The sequence below is a fragment of the Amblyomma mixtum genome, chromosome 6, assembly GCF_055824585.1.
Source record: "Amblyomma mixtum isolate Tamu chromosome 6, ASM5582458v1, whole genome shotgun sequence".
NCBI classification, from domain to species: Eukaryota; Metazoa; Arthropoda; class Arachnida; order Ixodida; family Ixodidae; genus Amblyomma; species Amblyomma mixtum.
The window spans coordinates 14,030,119-14,052,964 of record NC_143017.1 but is presented as its reverse complement, the minus strand read 5'-3'; the positions used below and the strand labels follow the sequence as shown (position 1 = coordinate 14,052,964).

At 49.1% G+C, this 22,846-nt stretch overlaps 1 pseudogene across 1 annotated transcript; it reads left to right on the top strand.

The window, feature by feature from the left end:
• The first annotated feature begins 12,344 nt into the window (after positions 1-12,344).
• LOC149338246 (uncharacterized) lies at positions 12,345-18,698 on the top strand (annotated as a pseudogene). Its single transcript, XR_016283413.1, has 3 exons — positions 12,345-17,439; positions 17,588-17,754; positions 18,671-18,698. The product of XR_016283413.1 is annotated as an uncharacterized LOC149338246 (transcript).
• Positions 18,699-22,846: the final 4,148 nt, after the last annotated feature.

Below are 22,846 nucleotides of genomic sequence, written 5' to 3'. Positions count from 1 at the left end.
GCTACAAGGATCATTTATTCAAATCGGTACCAATGGCAAGCGACAAGGGGCAGTCGGTCCCCTTCCTATTTAACGCCGCTGTCGTATCCCTTCCGAAGCTTCTGCACAAAATCCCACCCGTCAAACACGCGCTGTATGCCACTGATATTACTATTTAGACCAATACGAGTGCCAAGCAACAGGTAGAAGAGGCACTACTGAAGGCTGCAGACACAGTCAGCTCATACACCATCGGCTTTGGGCTAAAGTGCTCCCCAACAAACTCCACAGTACTTGCAGTGGGGATCCAGTCATGCGCTGGATGCGATCACTGCAAAAACAACAATGGCAGGAAACTCTTAGACATCAAACTGGCAGGAAGCCATATCGCCGAAGTGAATAGCCTCAAGATCCTTGGCCTACCTTCTGCAAAGATGGTGGATTACAAGATTCCCTTGTAGAGAACTTACTGGGTCGCAGCGGAGCACCAGAGCAAAAGGTCCAGCATGACAGGCTTCTTTAACCAAACAGCTTGTGCCATGCATGCGCACCGAGCACGCGCCGTTCAACTTTATCTTCTTTTGTTGCCGGCTGGGAACGCCGATTTTAGCGCCTCCGCTGTACAGCGTCGCTGTGTGCTACAGGGCCCCCCGCCCAGACGGAACGGCGAAATGTACGTGGCGACGGGGCAGGGATCAGGATGCCTCGGCAGCAAGCAGACCAGCAGATAAGCCGCCAACATCCGAGGGGAGCTCGTGGGGAGGTGTCTCCATGTATGCACGTTTGAGACGATCCCAGGAGACTACCTCTTCACGGCCATCCAGCAGGATAGTCGCCGACTTTGTTGTCTTGTTGAGGACATAGTACGTGCCGTCGTATGAGGGGATAAGAGGGGCCTTTACAGCGCGCCGCCTTAAAAGAACATGCGTCGATGACGCATGGTCTGGATGCACAAAGACCTGACAGTCAGATGATCAATGACGGGACTGGGCGCAGATGTTGAATGCAGTCCTGAAGGCGTTGAAGGTACTGCAGGGGCTAGGAAGAAGGAACCGAAGGAATGAACAAGTCTCCGGGAAGCCGCAGGGGTTCATCGAAGATGAGTTCGGCCGCCGAACAGCTTAGGTCACTATGAAGGACAGCGCGTAGGCAAGAAGCACCATAGGAAGGTGGTTAGCCCCATGCTCGCGATCCAGGCGAGCACTGAGGGCAGTCATGAGGTGACGATGGAGCCGCTCGACCATGCCGTTGGCATGTAGATGGTATGCTGTGGTGCGGCAGTGTTTAGTGCCGAGCAGACGGGTGAGGGAACTGAAGAGGGTGCATTCGAAGTGGCGGCCGCGATCCGTGGTAAGAATGCCGGGGTAGCAGAAGCGGGAAACCCACCCTGGAACGAAGGCGTTGGTGCGGTATGAGCCCTGTTTCGGGCCAACGAGTGAAGCGATCGATCACGGTCAGAATGTACTAGCAATGTTCGGCCAGACGTGCCACTGGATAACGAGACACTATGTGGTTTTGATGATGGGGTAGCAGATGTAAAATAAATTGGAAATGGCACAACGAAGGCCTCTGAGATGGATGGACGAGGTAAAGCTGATGACATGTCGCACCAGAGCAATCCGTGTACCAGCGAATGAGACACAAGCTGCAGACGGAGGTAACGGGGGTGGTCACGCAGGGCTTGAAGCTGAGGGTCTTCTAGCTGCGCTCGGGCCAGACATTCCCAGTCCACAGCAGATGTAGACACGCCTATTAAGGGAACGCGTGTAAGTGCATCAGTTACCTCATTTTCGATGCCTTTGGTGTGCCGGATATCTATTGTGAACTCCAGCTGACGAAGTTCGCGGGCGACGTACTTGGAAGAGTTGGTACGGAACACATACGTTAGAGGCTTATGGTCCGTGAGAGCGTAAAATGGATGGCCCTCCAGGAAGTCGCGGTAATGATGGATGGTGGAGTAGATGGAGAGCAGCTCACGGCGAAATGCGCTGTAGTGAGTCTCGGCAGGTTGGAGCTTCCGAGAGAAGAAACACAGTGGGTGCCACTCGGAGTCGATTTTCTGTTGCAGAACCTTACAAATGGCCACGCTAGAAGCATCCACTGCAATACGAGTGGGGGCCGAATTCTTACGGTGGATGAGAAGGATCGCATCGGGGAGGGCTTGTTTTGCAGCCGTGAAAGCAGCCTGAGCTTCGGGAGACCAGGAAGTGGCGGAGGAGGAGGATTTGGTTGTGCGAAGCTGGTCGGTCAGGGAATGAAGAAGCTCGGCGCAGTGCGGGATGAGGCGCTGGGAAAAATTCATTACGCCCAGGAACTCGCGGAGCTTGCATAGGATGGTGGGCACTAGAAAGTCTTTAACAACTTCGGCGTGGGAAGGCAATGGACGAATTCCCTGCGCGGAGATCTGATAGCCCCGGAAACGAGCTCAGAAGAGCTGAAGACACATTTCTGGGCGTTGACGACCGAGCCAAATTCTTGAAGGCGTTGACAGAGTTCCCGGAGGTGCCGCTCGTAATCTTGGGGAGTACGACTCGCGATGAGCATGTCGTCGGTGTAGGCAAATACAGCCGGGAGTCCGCGAGTCACTTCAGCAATGAATCTTTGGAAAGTTTGAACTGCGTTGATAGCCCAAAGGGCATGCGACCGTACTCAAACAAGCCAAAGGGTGTAGTGATGGCCGTCTTCTGGATATCCTCCGGTTCAACGAAGATTTGATGGTACGCTTTGACAAGGTGTACTTTACAAAAGATCTTGCATCCCTCAAGATGTCCAGTCAAGTCTTGGATGTGTGGAAGGGGATAGCTGTAATGCACTGTGTGATTGCTGAGAGCCCTGTAAGCTGCGCACGGACGCCAGTCACCCGGTTCTTTCTTGGGCACCAGATGGAGCGATGAGGCCGAGGTGCTGGACGAATGCCGAATAATACCCAGCTGGAGCATGTGGTAGAATTCTCGTTTTGCAATCGTCAGACGGTCAGCGAAACGGCGGCGCGGACGAGCTGCAACGGGTGGACAACGGGTGACAATGTGGTGGGTTATACCACGCATGAGGGGATGGTAGAGATTACAAGGCCTCGTGAACTCGGGAAAGTTTCCGAGGACATTGTCGTACGGTCATGATGGGATCAGCGTGCTGATGCCAGTGGAAGCGACCGCCGATATAACGCCAGCGATGGCAAGGCGCGTCGTACTGTCGATGAGACGGTGGCGACGCATGCTGACGTCCAGATGAAAATGTCTAAGGAAGTCGGATCTTAGGATGGGTTGATGGACGTAGGTGATCATGATTACCCATCGAAAAACGTGCGCTGCAGGTTAAGGTCGAGAGTGAAGGATCGCAGACCATACGTGGCGATGGAGGCTGAGTTGGCTGCATGGAGAACGGAGATTAAGTCAAGGTGACTTGGAAGTACGCCAAGCCTTGGAGAACGGCAGTATGCTGACTTTAGCACCAGTAAGGCAGAAATTTGGGCCAGTTGGTAAGTATTCAAGCATTAAGTGCTTGTTTGTGTCACTCTTCCGTTTCGTATCCCGTTCTTGTTGCGCTGTGACCAAGACCATGAATTGAGCGCCAGTGTCGACGAGGAACACCAGAACTGGAGCTCCAGCATGGCAGGCTTCTTTTTTTACTTTATTTGTTTCTTAGAACGTGTCTAAGGGGGGGCCGAAGCTAAAGGCGTAACAACGCCGTACGGGGCCTCGGCCCCCCAATACAAATTCCGCACAAAATATTAATTATTACATTTCGGCAAGCGGCACTGCATCTTGTGAGTCAAACAAAACATTTGCACATCTGATAATGAAATGTAAATAAATGCATAAAAACACGGTAGTAGCAAGGCTAAAATAATGAACTTTGGGACAGAGAAAGCACAGAATATCTTTTTTTATCTGGCTTCCTTCTTTCTAGTGGATAATACGCATGCAAAAACAACAATGTATTTACAAAGCAAAGGAACAACCGCTTGAAACCAAAACAGTTTTACACTCTCTTTTGAATACAGGAAATCTTTTGTTGAAATCTACATTGAAATCGGTTCTGTTCAAGATCTTAATTGTTTGAAAGTTTAATGTTTGTCGTCCATAGTTTGTTCTTATAGCTGGTAGTCTAAGTGTAGGGTTTCGGATTTAATAGCGAGATGAATTACCTGAGGAAGTTGGATAGAGTTTGTATTTATGAATCCATAGAAGTAACTTGAAATAGTACACCTGGTCGGCCCGGAGCATAGAATATTTTATTAAAGGTGGTTGTGTGGGTAAGTTTCTGATGTTTCCATGGAAGTTTTCACACATTCTTAACATTCTTTTTTGTAGGACAAATAACCTGTTGTAGTTAGAATATGTCGTTGTGCCCCATGTTAAGATGCCATAACATAACCTGGAGTAGAATAAAGAGTGATACAATTTTATGTTCAGGCACGTTGGTAATAGACTCTGTATTCTGCATATGCTACCCACTACTCGGGAGAGATCAGTGGTGAGCTTAAGAATATGGCACGTCCATGAAAGATCCTCAGAGAACCAGACTCCCAGAAATGTTTGTTCACTTACTTGGCTGATCAGCGTGTTTTCAAACTTTATATTCATTGCATAGGAGTCTTTTATATTGATTGGCTTAAAAACGACATATTTAGTTTTACTAGTATTTAGTCCTAGCCGATTCGAGCGAACAGCCCGCGCCGTGTTAGCGCACCGAGCAGGCGCCGTTCAACTTTATTTTCTTCTTTTGCCGGCTGGTAACGCCGATCTGATCGCCTCGGCTTTACAGCGTCGCTGTGCCCTACACACTCAAGATCTTTCGGGTACTTGTACAAGTACTAGCACTGATCAAGATGAGAAGGAGGAGGAATAAGAGAAAACACAGGGCGGGTAACCGTCGGAATGAATGGTTTGTTACCCTACACGGGGGGAAAGGGGTGAGAGGATAAAAGAATGAAAGAGAAAGCAGAGTAGCAAAAAATTGAGTCACTATGAAAAGTCATTGGTCGTTAAAGTCACTGCCTATCATGCAGGCCAGAGGTTCACAAGAAACGGAGTTGTGCCTTGGAGGCTTTCACCGCCGACGATCGCCGCGGCCAGTGGCCGAGAATCTTCATTTCCGTCAGTGGGCGTCGATCTAGGTGCTCCAGCGCACGGCTGAGAGAGTGCCTTTTCGCGCTGTAGGCAGGGCACTCGCAAAGAACGTGGGATATAGTCTCGTCATACCCGTGGATGGCACATGCAGCGCTATCAGCGATACCGATTAAGAAAGAGTCACGGTTGGTGAAAGCTACACCGAGCCACAGGCAAAATTTCTTCACCTCGCGTGGTAGGCCGGATGGAGATCTGGGTCCAAATATTTTAAACGTGAATTGGAAAATTGCCCATAATTCTGCGCGGCAAGCGTAATGTCCCGCGCAAGCCTGCCCGCAGCGTCTGATCTCGAAATTGGGATCGACACAAAGTCGCCGTCGTGGTGAACAGTTCGCACGACCTCATCCGCACGGTGATTGCCTGCTATGCCGTTGTTTCCCGGTAGCCACTGAGAGATAATGTCATGCCCTGTATTGATGGCAGAGTGATGTTGTTGTCGAACCTCCTCGACCAGTTGTTCATGGGCTCTACGATGAAGAGTAGCTTGTAAGCCTTGGAGGGCACTTTTGCCGCTGATCAGGAGCGTAGCTAATAAACATAGGGAGATGGGGATAAAAGAGAAAGATCTCTGCCGAATAGTGCAAGCCTTCATGATCAGCCGCATTACATGCTCTGTCACCCGCTGCAACCTCAAGGCAAGAGAGGCAGAATCGGTTAATGCAACCATTCGAACGGCCTACAAAAGAGTTCTAAGGCTTCCCAGATACACCAAAAGTGAAAAGCTACTCGAACTAGCATATACACACACTGTAAGAACTGATAAATGCGCGAAAGGAAGCACAAATACTGAGGCTCTCAGCCTCTACTGCAGGCCGTATGGTACTATACAGACTATGGATAGAGCAGGTGTAAGACTAACTACAGGGAGATGCTGCCAATCGCAATAAGGCAGCACATCAAAATCCTACCTTTGATCGAACTCTACTCCCCTGCGGTCTAGATACTTCCGGTACAGGACACCCGTTCTTTCTACAAAACGTACCCTTTTCTGAGCGATCCCTTCTCTTACATTGCAGCGGATATTCTCTAGGCTGCGGTCATTTTTTTGCTCGGCTATCAGATCAGAACTGCGGAATTTTAACAACCTATCAAGTCCATCTGACGTCGGCGGGATGAGCAGGTCTGCCGATAGCTCCTCTAGTGTTCTCGTGTCCGGGATTCTCTCTAGCTTATCCGATGCCTTCAATGATTCAGGCTTCCTTCTGCCCTGTGCGGATATGCTCTGAATCTCAGTGTGCTGTACCTCCGACCCTTTCTCCCTGTTCGGCAACGTCGCCTCCGCAACTACCGTCTTTGCAGCAAGCTCCCGAGCTCTCGATCTGGTCAAGGCCTGAACGCTAGTCTCACCAAACACGAGTCCCTTTTCGCGCAGGAGGTGATCGGACCTGTTTGAAAATAGGTACGGATATTGAGGGGGGAGTATAGATGACACCGCGGCCTCTGTCTCAAGTATGCCGAAAGGTCCTTCAATACGCACTTTTGCTACGGGCAGACACACGCTATGTGCTTCCACGGCTTGCTTGATCCATGCGCACTCGCCCGTGAACATATCGGGTTCTACGAAAGAGGGGTGAACCACATCCATCGTCGCCGCGGAATCACGAAGCACTCGGCACTCTTTCCTGTTCACGACGAGATCTCGCATGTACGGCTCTAGAAGCTTCATGTTCTCGTCATTACAGCATACTAAAAAATACGAGCTTAGTTTTCGCTCCGGGACAGTGCGCCGAAAAGTGTCCCGGGTTCTGGCAAGTATAATACACGCGCGTTTGCCTTGCCTCGAACCTCTTCCTGCGTTCGTTCGTTCGTTCTTCCTGCGTACGAGTCACAAACTCCTCTGCTAGCTCAGCGGCTCTCGCCACGGTACTAACTTCTGGCCTGCCCAAGACCCAGTACCGCACGTTTTCCGGTAATCGTCTATAAAATTGCTCCACCCCGAAACACTGCAGAACTTTCTCGTGATTACCAAACGCTTTCTCTTCTTTAAGCCATTCCTGCATGTTTGACATAAGCTTGTAGGCGAAATTCGGATATGACTCGTTTTTGTCTTTCTCAGTTTCGCGAAACTTCCGACGGAAGGCTTCTGCTGACTGCCTGTACTTTTTAAGCAGACTCGATTTCACATGATCGTAATCCTCCGCCTCCTCTTTCTTCAGGCGAGTGATTACGTCGGCCGCCTCAGCGGGCAACAAAGTAAGCAAACGCCGTGGCCACGTTTCCTGAGAAAACCCCTGCAGCTCGCACGTTCGCTCGAAGTGAACAAGGAAGAAACCAACGCTGTCTCCAGTCTGAAACGACCGCATTAAGTCAGTCATTTTGTACGATACCCGCTCTCCTGCACCGTGTGCCTGACTTGACCTACGAGCGCGTTCCATCTCTATGTCGAAACGCTTCATTTCCAAAGTGTATTGACACTCGCGTTCCTCTTTCTATTCTTTTTCTTTACGTTCAAGTTCCTCTTTCTCTTGTTTTTCTTTACGTTCAAGTTCCTCATGTTCTCTTTTTGCCAATTCCCTCTCCTCAATGGTCTCAAGGCATTCCGCAAGCTCGTCATCTTCAGCCTCTAACGCAAGAATAGCCTTCAGCAGTTCTGGTTTTCTGAGTTTGTCTGATACCTCCAGACCCAACTCTTTCGCAAGCTCCAGTAACTTTGGTTTGCGCAGCGTCTTCAGATCCATGGCTGCTCCGAGTGCTGCTCCTCTACTGCCCGCTATTGCCTTTCTGCAACTTACCCAGCAGCAACGCCAACCCAATTACCAGCTATGTTCCTGACACTAACAAAAGCCTGCCAAAACTCAGCGGAAGTCCCGCACTCACCAAACCTCGCAGCCAAGAATCCAGCGCAGTCGTTCCGCTGCAGGCAATCAGTCAACACACAGGGCTCGTTGCACTGCCCCCGACTCGCCGTTCTGCTGCTCAGAGTCCCGTTGTCCGCAGCTCTCCGCTGGCGTCCGATGTTTCGCATCCCACCGCTGCCAACCAGTTTGTTAAATACGAGGTAGCATGGTCGTGTGCAGGAGAGGGAATGAGGGACGTCGAAGACGAGGCTGCAGGAAAAGACAATGAGAGAAGACTTTATACAAAATTTACAATATTCACAAGTGAGCTGCAGGAACGCTGCATGACGTCAGCTCATGAGGAGACCATTCGATGAAAAAGAGCCCCTGGGCCGTGCCGCTGCCGAGGTTGTTAAAGAGTTCTCTTTCCCTAGGGTCCCTAGATGGGGGCCGAACCTGCAGGGGAAGGAAGTTCTCTCTTGCACCAATCACAGCACACACACACACTCACTCCCGAGGGATCACACCGCCGTCACGCGCTGGGAGAGGGGTAACGATGTCATCCATGTAGCGCAGACGCCGGAATGTCCATGAGGGGCGTTTCCCGCGCATTTCGAACGCGCGTGCACACTCGGTGTAGGGGAAACGCTCGCTCAACCGGGCAGACGGACGCGGTTTCCGTGGCAATCCAGGCGCTCACCCAACGCACGTCTCGGGGTTAGTCGGCGTTCCGCTGCAGCCATGACGTTGTCTTCCCCACGACGAAGGCGAGACGTAACAGACTGCCCCGCCGGGGGAAGGAGCTCCCGATGGACAGAGGACAGCATCCGCTGTCCGGAGGGATGTCGCTTGAGGCTGGTCTCAACCGGAGTCGGTCGTCTCTCGGCGGTTCTGGAGCTCAGCGCACCCCGAAGGCTTCCTTTGCACGTGCAGGTTCACAAAGGGCCTGCAAAGTGACTCGTGCTCCGCTAGCGTTAGAACCTTGCCGAAAACCCAACCGCTCAGTCAGCAAGCACGACACAATCCCCACTAAGCAATGCTACGCTCTTTCCCTCTTACAAAGCCAATTAATCCCTCGGAGTAGTCCAGCAGCACTCAGAAAATTCCCACAAATGGTCACATTACACTACAAAGCATATCTAAATTTAATACAATAAACAAAACCAATAGGTTCAAAATCCTACACCAGGAAAATAAATGGCTGAGGCTTAGCTAAGGTTAAGCCTAGTAAGATGCGAAGCATATTGATGGCTAGGCTTGGTAAAGTTCCTCGCTTTGTTCTTCAGTTGTTGTAGAACGTTGTCGCCGAGCCGCATATTGAGCACGCCGCTTAGCCAGACGTTCATCCCGCTTTCCATCGGTCTCTGTGGCACGCTGAAGCTTTCGCTTCTCGTTCAAATCAGCCCTGCTTCTAGGCGGCATCCCAACACCTGGCCGCCTCGTAAGTGCCCGGAGAGCGAGGCAAGCTCAGCTTTATACCGCTGCTGTAGCGTCCCGGGGTCAGCTGCAGCGCCTCTGATGTGGAGCCTCCACCGCCGCGGCCGACCGCGCGAGCCGGCAGCCTATCTCTACTCTGCTGTGACGTCATGTTGTCACGTGGTGTCACGTGGTCATGCTAAAGGTCAATGGTAGCTCCACCGCCGCGCTCGACGGGCTGTAGTGTAGCTCTAGTAATATGCTTCGCATAAAAACCACCAGCAAACAGCAACTTTGATGCCGATTCTTGCGCTAGGGACCTCGACTTAAGCCATCTGCGTTACCGTTGAGACTACCCTTTTTGTAGCGAACCTCAAAAGAATATTGTTGCAATGCGAGGCTCCAGCGCAGGAGGCGGCTATTTTTGGAAGAGGTTGTTTGCAGTCACTATAGTTTGCAGCCACTGGAGAGGGCAATGATCCGTCTCTATGATAAACCTCGAGCCGGCAAGGTAGCACGACAATTTCTGAACGGCCCATACGAGACACGCGCACTCTTTCTCGGTGGCGCTGTACGTCTTCTCACGACTGGTCAGTTTACAACTAGCATACAGAACAGGGTGCTCCTCTTCTCCATTTTACTTTTGGCACAAAATAACGCCCATGCCGCGATACGAGACTTCCCGCAGCCGCGCAGTGCCTTGACGGATGCTCTCAGAAAAACAGAGCCACAAACAGTCGTCTGGGACGAAAAGAAGGAAAAGGCCAGTTTGTTAAATACGAGGTAGCATGGTCGTGTGCCGGAGAGGGAATGAGGGACGTCGGAGACGACGCTGCGGGAAAAGACAATGAGAGAGGACTTTATACAAAATTTACATTATTTACAAGTGAGCTGCAGGAACGCTGCACGACGACAGCTCAGGAGAAGACCATTCGATGCTTTCGTCGTGGGGAAGACAACGTCATGGCTGCAGCGGAACGCCGACTAACCCCGAGACGCGCGTTGGGTGAGTGCTTGGATTGCCACGGAAGCCGCGTCCGTCTGCCCGGTTGTGGCTCTGTGACTACGTCCTTGACTGTGTGACTGCGACTCTGTTTTGACTGCGTGACTGTGACTGTGTCCTTGACTGAGTGACTGTGAGTTCGGTTTTTTTCTTTTGTCTTGATTATGTTTTTATTTTTCTGATTTTTATTTTGTGGTCGGAGCTCAGTGCTTTCTTTGACTGTTACGGTGACAATGACTTTGCAGTGACTTGGGGTTTCTTTTTTATTATTATTATTATTTATTTCGCGGACTGCACGCTGTGCTTTGGCTATCTGCCTGCGTCTAACTTATTATGACGAGACTTTTGTTTTCTTTTCTTATGAGTTTTCTTTTTAATGCTCTGTTTTTCGTTTACTTTTTTTTTCTTTGGAACATTTAGTTATTTTTCATTTATTTTGAATTGGCGTTAAGCCTGGCAAAGCATTGCTGGTCCAGGCATCATCCTCTCTTTTTCTTTTATGTTTTTTTTTACCTCTTTTTTGAGAGGACCAATAAAAAAGGATTGAGCGAGCGTTTCCCCTACACCGAGTGTGAACGCGCGTTCGAAATGCGCGGGAACGCCGCTCATGGACATTCCGGCGTCTGCGCTACGTGGATGGCATCGTTCCCCCTCTCCCAGCGCGTGACGGCGGTGTGATCCCTCGGGAGTGAGAGTGTGTGTGTGTTGTGATTGGTGCAAGAGAGAACTTCCTTCCCCTGCAGGCCCGGCACCCATCTAGGAACCCTAGGGAAAGGGAACTCTTTAAAAACCACGGCAGCGGCACGGCCGAGGGGCTCTTTTTCATCGAATGGTCTCCTCATGAGCTGTCGTCATGCAGCGTTCCCGCAGCTCACTTGTAAATAGTGTAAGTTTTGTATAAAGTCCTCTCTCATTGTCTTTTCCCGCAGCCTCGTCTTCGACGTCCCTCATTCCCTCTCCGGCACACGACCATGCTACCTCGTATTTAACAAACTGGTTGGCAGCGGTGGGATGCGAAACATCGGACGCCAGCGGAGAGTTGCGGACAACGGGATGCTGAGCAGCAGAACGGCGAGGTGGGGGCAGTGCAACGAGCCTTGTGTGTTGACTGGTTGCCTGCAGCGGAACGACTGCGCTGGATTCTTGGCTGCGAGGTTTGGTGAGTGCGGGACTTTCTTCTGCTGAGTTTTGCCAGGCTTTTGTTAGTGTCAGGAACAGAGCTGGTAATTGGGTTGTCGTTGCTGCTGGGTAAGTTGCAGAAAGGCAATAGCGGGCAGTAGAGGAGCAGCACTCGGAGCAGCCATGGATTTGAAGACGCTGCGCAAACCAAAGTTACTGGAGCTTGCGAAAGAGTTGCGTCTGGAGGTATCAGACAAACTCAGCAAACCAGAACTGCTGAAGGCTATTCTTGCGTTAGAGGCTGAAGATGACGAGCTTGTGGAATACCTTGTGACCATTGAGGAGAGGCAATTGGCAAAAAGAGAACAAGAGGAACTTGAACGTAAAGAAAAACAAGAGAAAGAGGAACTTGAACATAAAGAAAAAAGAGAAACAGAGGAACTTGAACGCAAAGAAAAACAAGAGAAAGAGGAACTTGAACGTAAAGAAAAACAAGAGAAAGAGGAACGCGAGCGCCAATACGCTTTGGAAATGAAGCGTCTCGACATTGAGATGGAACGTGCTCGTAGGTCAAGTCAGGCACACGGTGAAAGAGAGCGGGTATCGTACAAAATGACTGATTCAATGCCTTCGTTTCAGACTGGAGACGACATTGGTTTCTTCCTTGTTCACTTCGAGCGAACGTGCGAGCAGCAGGGGTTTTCTCGGGAAACGTGGCCACGGCGCTTGCTCACTTTGTTGCCCGCTGAGGCGGCCGACGTGATCACTCGCCTGAAGAAAGAGCAGGCGGAGGATTACGATCATGTGAAATCGAGTCTGCTTAAAAAGTACAGGCTGTCAGCAGAAGCGTTCCGTCGGAAGTTTCGCGAAACTGAGAAAGACAAAAACGAGTCATATCCGGATTTCGCCTACAAGCTTATGTGAAACATGCAGGAATGGCTTAAAGAAGAGAAAGCGTTTGGTATTTACGAGAAAGTTCTGCAGTGTTTCGGTCTGGAGCAATTTTATAGACAATTACCAGAAAACGTGCGGTACTGGGTCTTGGACAGGCCAGATGTTAGTACCGTGGCGAGAGCCGCTGAGCTAGCAGAGGAGTTTGTGGCTCGTCGGGCTCGCGGAGCCAGGGACGGTCAAAGGGGTGAATTCGGCTCGAAGTTTGAGAGGCCGAAGTTCACGCCCATCAGACCAAAGGAGGGCAAACGTGGTGCGGAAGCGAGTAAAAATGATCCGACTGAGCGCAAAGAGACGGAGGCAGCCGACAACGAACGCAGGAAGAGGTTCGAGGCAAGGCAAACGCGCGTGTGTTATACTTGCCAGAAGCCGGGACACTTTTCGGCGCAGTGTCCCGGAGCAAAAACTAAGCTCGTATTTTTTCAGTATGCTGTAATGACGAGAACATGAAGCTTCTGGAGCCGTACATGCGAGATCTCGTCGTGAACAGGAAAGAGTGCCGAGTGCTTCGTGATTCCGCGGCGACGATGGATGTGGTTCACCCCTCTTTCGTAGAACCCGATATGTTCACGGGCGAGTGCGCATGGATCAAGCAAGCCGTGGAAGCACATAGCGTGTGTCTGCCCGTAGAAAAAGTGCGTATTGAAAGACCTTTCGGCGCACTTGAGACAGAGGCCGTGGTGTCATCTATGCTCCGCCCTCAGTATCCGTACCTATTTTCAAACAGGTCCGATCACCTCCTGCGCGAAAAGGGACTCGTGTTTGGTGAGGCTAGCGTTCAGGCCTTGACCAGATCGAGAGCTCGGGAGCTTGCTGCAAAGGCGGTAGTTGCGGAGGCGACGTTGCCGAACAGGGAGAAAGGGTCGGAGGTACAGCACACTGAGATTCAGAGCATATCCGCACAGGGCAGAAGGAAGCCTGAATCATTGAAGGCATCGGATAAGCTAGAGAGAATCCCGGACACGAGAACACTAGAGGAGCTATCGGCAGACCTGCTCATCGCGCCGACGTCAGATGGGCTTGATAGGTTGTTAAAAGTCCGTAGTTCTGATCTGATAGCCGAGCAAAAAAATGACCGCTGCCTAGAGAATATCCGCTGCAATGTAAGAGAAGGGATCGCACAGAAAAGGCTACGTTTTGTAGAAAGAAGGCGCGTCATGTACCGGAAGTATCTAGACCGCAGGGGAGTAGAGGTCGATCAGCTGGTCGTTCTCAGTGCTACCGTCAGGATCTGTTGTGCCTGTCGCATGGAGGTTTGTGGTCCGGGCACCTAGGAGTTAAAAAGACTAAGAACCGTCTGCTGCAAGAATACTATTGGCCCGGGTGTTTTCGTGATGCAGAGCACTTCGTAAGGACTTGTTCCACCTGTCAGCGTGTGGGAAAACCGGGGGGCAAGGCGCGAGCGCCGTGGAAGTTGGTGCCTATCATTACGGAGCCCTTTAGACGGCTCGTTATTAACATAGTGGGACCCCTGCCGGTAACAACCTCAGGGCAGAAACACATTTTGACTGTGATCTGCCCAGCGACCAAGTTCCCCGAGGCACTCCCGCTTAAAGAACTCAGCTCGGTTGAGGTTGTTAATGCACTACTGTCGATATTCGCACGGGTTGGTTTTCCTGCGGAAATTCAGTCAGATCAGGGCACGGTGTTTACAAGCGCTGTGACCACGGCCTTTCTGGAAAGGTGTGGGATAAAGCTTTTACATAGCTCCGTGTACCATCCTCAGTCGAACTCCGTTGAAAAGCTGCACTCCGTCATGAAGCGTGTGTTGAGAGCGTTGTGTTTCGAGAGTAAAACAGGCTGGGAGGTTTGCCTGCCTGCAGCGATGTTTGCATTAAGAACCGCGCCCCATGAGGCTACCGGCTTTTCGCTAGCGGAGCTTGTGTACGGTCGCACTTTGCGGTCTCCGCTCCGCATGCTGCGAGAATCGTGGGAAGGCCGCGGTGATGACCCAGTGCTTGGGTTACTCGAACGTTTAAAAAGGGCACAGGAGTTGTCAGGTGAAGCAATGTCCAAAGCACAGCATAGGGCCAAAATTTATTATGATCGGAAAGCTAGGGCCCGTCGTTTGGAGGTTGGCGATGAGGTATTGATTTTAAGCACATCGCTGAAAAACAAGCTCGATGTGCAGTGGGAGGGTCCGGCACAGATTGTGGAAAAATTATCAGACGTTAATTACGTGGTGAAGCTACCAGGAAAGCGTAAAGTACAGCAGGTTTACAACTGTAATCTGCTCTAACCATGTAGACAACGGGAAGCAGTGGTGTGTATGATGGTAAACGCTCCAGAAGAGCTTCCGGTCGAGCTCCCGGGATTGGGTTCAGTGACGAACAGGGAAGGCACTGAACAGGTAATTAGTGACTTGATATCGAAAGCACCGCTGTCGCCTGAGCAGAAATCCGAGTTGCACGAGCTCCTGCAAGAGTTTAGAGGTCTGTTCTCTGATAGGCCTGGTAGGACTTCCGTGCTTACTCATGACATTGAACATACCTCGGCAGAGCCAGTACGGTCCAAGGCGTACCAGGTGCCGCCGCGCCAGCGCGATATTATGGAAGCTGAGGTAAAGAAAATGCTGGATCTGGATGTTATTGAGGCTTGTGAGAGTGATTATACTTCCCCTTTGATTTTAGTCGAAGTACCGGGCAAGGACCCTCGCAATGCCTCGATTACCGCAAGCTTAATTCCATAACTAAGGATCAAATTTATCCGATCCCAAACATCGAGGAGTGCATCGAGAAGGTTCGTAACGCTCAGTTTATGTCCACACTAGATCTGGTCAGGGGTTACTGGCAGGTTCCCCTTACACAGTAGGCTAGTAGATACGCGGCGTTCATTTCACCTATGGGAACATTCCGTCCTAAAGTTTTGAGTTTCGGTTTGAAGAATGCGCCGTACTGCTTTTCTAGCCTCATGGACAAAGTTTTGCGAAGGCAGGAAATGTTCGCTTTGCCGTATTTAGACGACGTAGCCATATTCTCCGCATCCTGGCCTCAGCAAAAGGCCCACTTGCGTGCGGTTCTAACCCGCCTGCGCGACGCGAGCTTGACGGTCAAGGCTCCCAAGTGCCAGTCGGCCCAGGCCGAGGTTGTCTACCTCGGTCACGTGATTGGTCAGGGCCGTCGCCGCCCTTCTGAAATAAAGGTTGCCGCGATACGAGAATTCCCGCAGCCGCGCACGAAGACTGATATCAGGTCTTTCTTGGGTGTCGCCGGCTACTATCAGAGGTACATTCCCAGGTATTCGGATATCGCGAGTATCTTGGCGGATGCTCTCAGAAAAACAGAGCCACAAACAGTCGTCTGGGACGAAAAGAAGGAAAAGGCCTTTAACACAATAAAGAGCGCTCTAATAAGTCAGCCCGTGCTACGATCCTCCCCTGACTACACTAAATGTTTCGTGGTTCAGTGCGATGCTAGCGAACGCGGGATGGGCGTTGTTTGGTGCCAAAAGGAAAATGGAGAAGAGGAGCACCCTGTCCTGTATGCTAGTCGTAAACTGACCAGTCATGAGCAGGCGTACAGCGCCACCGAGAAAGAGTGCGCGTGTCTCGTATGGGCCGTTCAGAAATTGTCGTGCTACCTTGCCGGCTCGAGGTTTATCATAGAGACGGATCATTGCCCTCTGCAGTGGCTGCAAACAACCTCTTCCAAAAATGGCCGCCTCCTGCACTGGAGCCTCGCATTGCAACAATATTCTTTTGAGGTGCGCTACAAAAAGGGTAGTCTCAACGGTAACGCCGATGGCTTAAGTCGAGGTCCCTAGCGCAAGAATCAGCATCAAAGTTGCTGTTTGCTGGTGTTTTTTTTCCTGGTGTAGGATTTTGAACCTATTGGTTTTGTTTATTGTTTTAAATTGAGACATGCTTCGTAGTGTAATGTGCCCATTTGTGGGAATTTTCTGAGTGCTGCTGGACTACTCCCAGGGATTAATTGGCTTTGTAAGAGGGAAAGAGCCTGGCATTGCTTAGTGGGGATTGTGTCGTGCTTGCTAACTGAGCAGTTGGGTTTTCGGCAAGGTTCTAACGCTAGCGGAGCATGAGTCACCTTGCAGTGCCCTTTGTGAACCTGCACGTGCAAAGGAAGCCTTCGGGGTGCGCTGAGCTCCAGAACCGCCGAGAGACAACCGACTCCGGTTGAGACCAGCCTCAAGCGACATCCCTCCGGACTGCGGATGCTGTCCCCTGTCCATCGGGATCTCCTTCCCCCGGCGGGGCAGTCTGTTACGTCTCGCCTTCGTCGTGGGAAGACAACGTCATGGCTGCAGCGGAACGCCGACTAACCCCGAGACGCGCGTTGGGTGAGCGCCTGGATTGCCACGGAAGCCGCGTCCGTCTGCCCGGTTGAGCGAGCGTTTCCCCTACACCGAGTGTGAACGCGCGTTCGAAATGCGCTGGAACGCCGCTCATGGACATTCCGGCGTCTGCGCTACGTGGATGGCATCGTTCCCCCTCTCCCAGCGCATGACGGCGGGGTGATCCCTCGGGAGTGAGAGTGTGTGTGTGCTGTGATTGGTGCAAGAGAGAACTTCCTTCCCCTGCAGGCCCGGCCCCCATCTAGGGACCCTAGGGAAAGGGAACTCTAAAAACCTCGGGAGCGGCACGGCCGAGGTGCTCTTTTTCATCGAATGGTCTCCTCCTGAGCTGTTGTCATGCAGCGTTCCTGCAGCTCACTTGTAAATAGTAGGGCCATTTTTTTACCTACACTGCCTACACTAGTGTATAGCCAGTGTATCAAAAAGTCATTTTTTTGCCAGTGTAGAAATAGTGTAGCTACGCCCACCTACACGAACGCATTTTTTAAAGAAAAAGTGTAGTTTGCAAATTACACTTTTTACACTGCGATTTTTACGAGTGTAGCTAGCAGACGACAGAAAAGAGGCGGGGGTTTTGAACACGTGACGCCATATTTGAAACGGCAGCCGTGACCGCGACGGATGCTCGTCTCAATGGACCGCGTCCTAAATATACGTGCGGAAGACGGCAGCGAACTGCAGGCGCGGCCGTGCATCACGGAAGATGGACAACTCATTTTCCACGAGAATAAGGTCGTTTATATTACCGATGGTGAGTATATGAACTTCTTTTCTGCTCTAGATTAGAGACTGCCGGCGGTCTCAATTTGTAGCAAAAACAAAAAGACTGTAGGATATCAACGCATTTGATGCTTTGCCCGTTTCCGCCACGACTTGTGTGTGTGTGTGTGTGTGTGCAGTCGGCGAGCCTATCCTCATCGAACATGAAAACGCTGGGCTTCACGTCGAGCGGAGTGCGACATCGGGAGTCTTGCAGGCGTCTGCTCCGGCCCTTCCAGCCGCGCCGCCACCTGAAGAGGAGCTATGGACACCTGCCAAGACCTCCTTACTGATAGAGCTCGTGAAGGTAAGAGAATTTTCTGGTCATATGAGACCTAGTGAGACTAAACTTTTCCAATAAACGTTCGTATACGCGATATGCGCGCATAATACGCGTACACGCACGTCGATCTGGTGGAGAAGTTTAATATAATGCACCGCACCGGCTCATTTCTGTGCCGCGATGGACTGCACGTTCATGCATGCGATCTGAGTATGCTGAGCAGCAGTACTCATCGGAAAAAAACTTGCCGGCGTACGTTTGGCAGCTTATAGCGCATGCATATCACATCGAAGTGTTTCGATGCATATGCGATATCAGCTGATAAACGTACGTCGCGCAGTTTTTTGTATTATGCTTAAAATCTGTCTTCATCGGTTATCGATGATAATTGATGCCAGTAAATTCCTCGCGCACCACCTTTGAATTGAAATTTCATGTTAAGTTTTGAAAAAAAAAATCGTTTTTTGTTTGCTTTTGTTGACGAAATTACTGTAATTGTGCACGAATTTAAACGAGTTCTTTTTTTACCCCCACTGGTTGCTTCAGAACACACAATGGGAAGCAAATGGTACAGATATAGTGGTCTTTTTTTTCACTACTCTTACACGTACAGCAACCTCAACTACTAGGCTTCTTAGCTAGGAAGAGAAGCCAACTTTTCGTAGCAAGCTGAGCATATGCGCTCGGGTGGCACACGGGAGCGAGCGTGGCTACGAACATAAAGGGACGCGTCATTGAGAAAGGGAAAGCAATACGAGCAGAGATTGTGTAAGGAAGGAGGACAATGCCAAAGGAGGTCCTTGTAGCCACGTTAATGCAACCTAAAAAGGTAATATTGGCGCAATGTTCCAGCAGCAGTTCGTGCTTCTAAGCTGTTTTCGTGAGCACTTTATATGTATACAGATACAGTAACTACATGGTACCCTGTTCATATATGCAGGCCCAAACTTGTGATGGCGCCAGGATCTTCCATACAAAAAAGGCTATGTGGGAGGATGTAGCAGTGCATGTGAACGCACAGTTCCCAGCAGGCACTGTCACTCCTCTCCAGGCTGAAAACAAGTGGAAGACCCTGGAGCGGGCGTACAGGAGAACTAAGGACCACAATGACAAGTCCGGAAGGGGAAGACGAACATGTAGCTACGAGCGGTAGGTGTAAAACATGCGCAAGCCTGATAGAGTGCCTGCAGTCTTCATAGCATATGTATTTTTACGCAGTGAACTGGCAGAAATCCTTGAAAGACAACACAGTGTGCGACCAATTTTCTTGGCAGGGCCCGGCCGCATGCAGTCAAGCACAGAGTACGTATCTTTCATTCACGATCAAAACATGGTTCGAACAGAAGGTATATAAATGCGCTGTTGCATACTTTTGCACCATTGAACAGTTATAGATATATGAATTTTGTTTAAATTGCCTGTTTGTAGTATCTATTAATTAATCATGGACGTGGTTCTAGCTGATACATAGGTTTCATCTCAGATATCACCTTTATGTTAGACAATCCACTGGTGTCCAGTTCATTCTGCATTAATTCATGAGCAAGCTCTTGGTTACATTGTGCATATGTGCCTTCAGGTCTAATGTCTAAGTTAAAGCTGGAAGTCGTAGAAGTATGATTTTTACTTACCGTCTAAACAATATATGTATGAACCTTACAGCTCACCTTGCTTGGTTACATATTTGGTGAATAATGTGTGTTGATGTGCACCAAAAGTTGAGGTGAAAGCCTTTTATTAGATAAGGAAGGTTCATGGCTATCAAGGAGGCTCCAAAAGTTTATTATATAACTGCATTAGCCAGGAACAAAAGTTTATGCAATTGGAACATTGTGTCGTAGCATTGAAAGGAACTACTTTCTGTGGTACCATCAGGTCTCAATTAGGATATGCGCTTCTTATATATGTCTGCGACAGAAATGAACGGAAAGGAATAATGACACTTAAGTTAGAGTATGATTCATTAACGAATGGCTGAAACATTCAACACGCTGCAAATAAAATTGCTAGGGAAATTTATTGCGACTCCGAAATGCAGTGAACTGGTGCTGCAAAGTTATACAGTTAACCTCAAAACGCCACTCGTTGTGTGTGCATAGCTGATTACTGCAGGCATTTATGAAGTATCTAGTGCTACAGCATTCAACATGAGACACCAACTTGAGCAACCCAGATTAATATGCAGACTCAACAGACATTGATGAGGGTTACCAGTTACATCTGAAAAAAGAAATTTGCAGCTGAATGCCAAGCTGAAGTGATATCCTCCAGCAGGAAATGGAAGGTAATTAATCCCACTGGTGTAGCTCCAGCTGAAACCAACTAGAAAGATAAATTTTTCACCTGAACATGATTTTCAGTCCAATATTCCAGCTAGAAACAGATGTCATTCCAGCCAAAATTCAGTTTCCACGTAGAAATGCATTGTTTCCAACTTAAAAGGTGCAATTGCCAGTTCAGCAGCCCAGCAGGAAATGCGAGTCTTTTTCACCATTGCTGCCATATGAAATGCTATGTGAAGGAAGTAACAAATTCTTTGTTTTTGCTCTTCAGTGTCACAGAGGACACACAAGAAGGGCCGAGTACGTGTGGAGAAAGCGTTCCAGAAGCCCCACCGAAGAAAAAGAGAGCACGGAAAGACAGCGCAGAAAAGTTGTGTGACATATTCGAAAAAACCCTTGCCAAACAGAATGAAAAACAACAAAAAAGACATGACGAAAGGATGGAAATTGAGAGGCAGAAACTGAGTTCACTGAAGAAATTGGTAACTGCATTAGAAAAAAAGGCCCTCACTCATGATGACTGCGAAAGCAGAGAGGCGCTAACATATCATTTGTATTTTTCACTTTTTATTGTAGCAATGAAGTCTGATTTTTTTTGCTAGGGCTTCCTCGAATGTGTCACACAGCTTTATGCATATTTCTTGTTTCACTCATTACCTTATTAATATTTATGTTAGGACAGTGCATGTTATTGTAGTAATTTATTTCACCAGAAAATAAGCGTGCCATTCAATCCTATCTGGGCCCTGTAAATAGATGTATAATTTAAGAAAACAGCACATTTTCTCCGTGATACAAACCATCTGTGATGCAAACCCCCAGGCCTGGCTAACACTGGTTCTTTCCCAAGTTGTCGTCTCACATACATACTTAATCTTCACACATACATGCCACATACACAAATTCCACAATGGATATTGGTAGTTTCTTAGCCTGTCCACGTGCAGTGCGGTTGACGTGACAGCAATGAAGGGTACCAGTCTTTTCAGTGAGGTAAATATTTCTATAATGCCAGTACTGTGATGCTTTTTCTGGCATTATTGGAGCATTGTGACCGCACAAGGCAACCATTCTCTTCTTGATCAAGTTTCGTAATTGTCTCACCTATTGTATTTTTAGTCAAGCAAAACACAGACTACTCTAAAAAAATACTGTAATGCATGTTGAAGGAATGGCAACTAAGCAAACTTACATTTGATAAACCAAAGTAACCAAGCTATAACCCAAAGCTCTCTCTACAGTACGCAGAAGCAGCACATGGTTCAGAGAGGTGCATTCACCAGTTTGGCCTGATTACAGCATCAGTATGAATATGGTATTGAAGAAACCTGCCTATAAGAAGTACACACATAAACAGCTTCCACTTCAAGGCTGCTATGTTGTGAGAAGTCCTCAGAAAACGAGTGAAATAAAGACTCTTGCGTGCATCATCTTGTATGCAAGCGCTGCAAACAAAATATACAGAGACAGTGTGGCTTGTTTTAAGGGGTCTTGTAAGGGACATCAAAAACCTCACTTCCACTTGTATTTTGTACTACAGACATCACTAAACACGAAGAAAAGAACACGAAGAACACATAATACTCTATACAGTGAAAAAAGAAACATGCATCTTTATCGCACGGTTTGTCAGCATTATAAATGGAATATATGTAATTGCACAAATTAATTTTACAGTGAATCGGCGTACATCCTTAACACATATATTATCATGAACATGAATAAATAGATCAAAATGTGTACATATACACATAGCACCCTTCACATGGAATTTGTCAGCATTTGAAAAAAGTCTGGAAGTACATTTTATATGCATCAAGTAGACTACAGACAAAGTGAAGGTAAGAGGTGCTCCTTCACAACTTTCCCGCCGCAGTGGCTCAGTGGTTACGGCGCTTGGCAGACTCAAAAGATGCAGGTTCGATCCTGGCCGCGGGGGTCAAATTTTGATGAAGGCAAAATTCTAGAGTCCCGTGTGCTGTGCGATGTCAGTGCACGTTAAGGAACCACAGGTGGTCAGAATTTCCAGAGCCCTTCACTACGGCGTCTCTCATAGCCTGAGTCACTTTGGGATGTTAAACCCCAATAAACCAAACCAAACCTTCACAATTTTCCTAGAAAGGGAAACAAATGCACATTTCAGAATTGCTCAATGCAAAAGTACATTTAAACGGACTGAACAATAAATATAATTAGGCAAAGGAACGCACATGCAAGATAGCTAGGCTCAACTTCGAAAATACTACAGCCGGCCTACCGAAATGCACACAACAGCTAGAAATGCAATTACTACAGCATCCTCGCAATGCAGTCTCTGAATGTCGATGGGCACGGTTCAATGCCACTGCCATCATTCTGTGCCATGACATCCAGACCTGGTGCTGCCATCTCATCATCATCCTCCTCATCATCATTGTAGCGTATGCACCAGTTGTGCAGAACACAAGCTCCAATGATGATGAGGACGACTTGCTTGATGGAGGCGGCATTTATGTGAAACAGCCGCCTGAAACGGTTCTTCAACAGCCCGAAGGCCCCCTCAATTACAACCCTCTGCAGGCTGTGCGTCCGGCTGTAGTTTTCCTGGTATGCAGCCAGCCCTTTTGTAGAGGTCTTGTAAGGCGTGAGTAGCCAGGGCAGCAACGGGTACGCCGAGTCTCCAAGCAAGTATCCGCCTTCAAAAACATATAAATCCTGTTAAGTAAACGTATATCTCAATTTAGCTAGAAAATTAAGGCTTGCCATGCATTTAAGTTACAAAATTTCTGCAACTAGTGCCACATATAAATCAAATGCATGCACGTTTCTCTAAAATGATATCCTCACTGATTTCT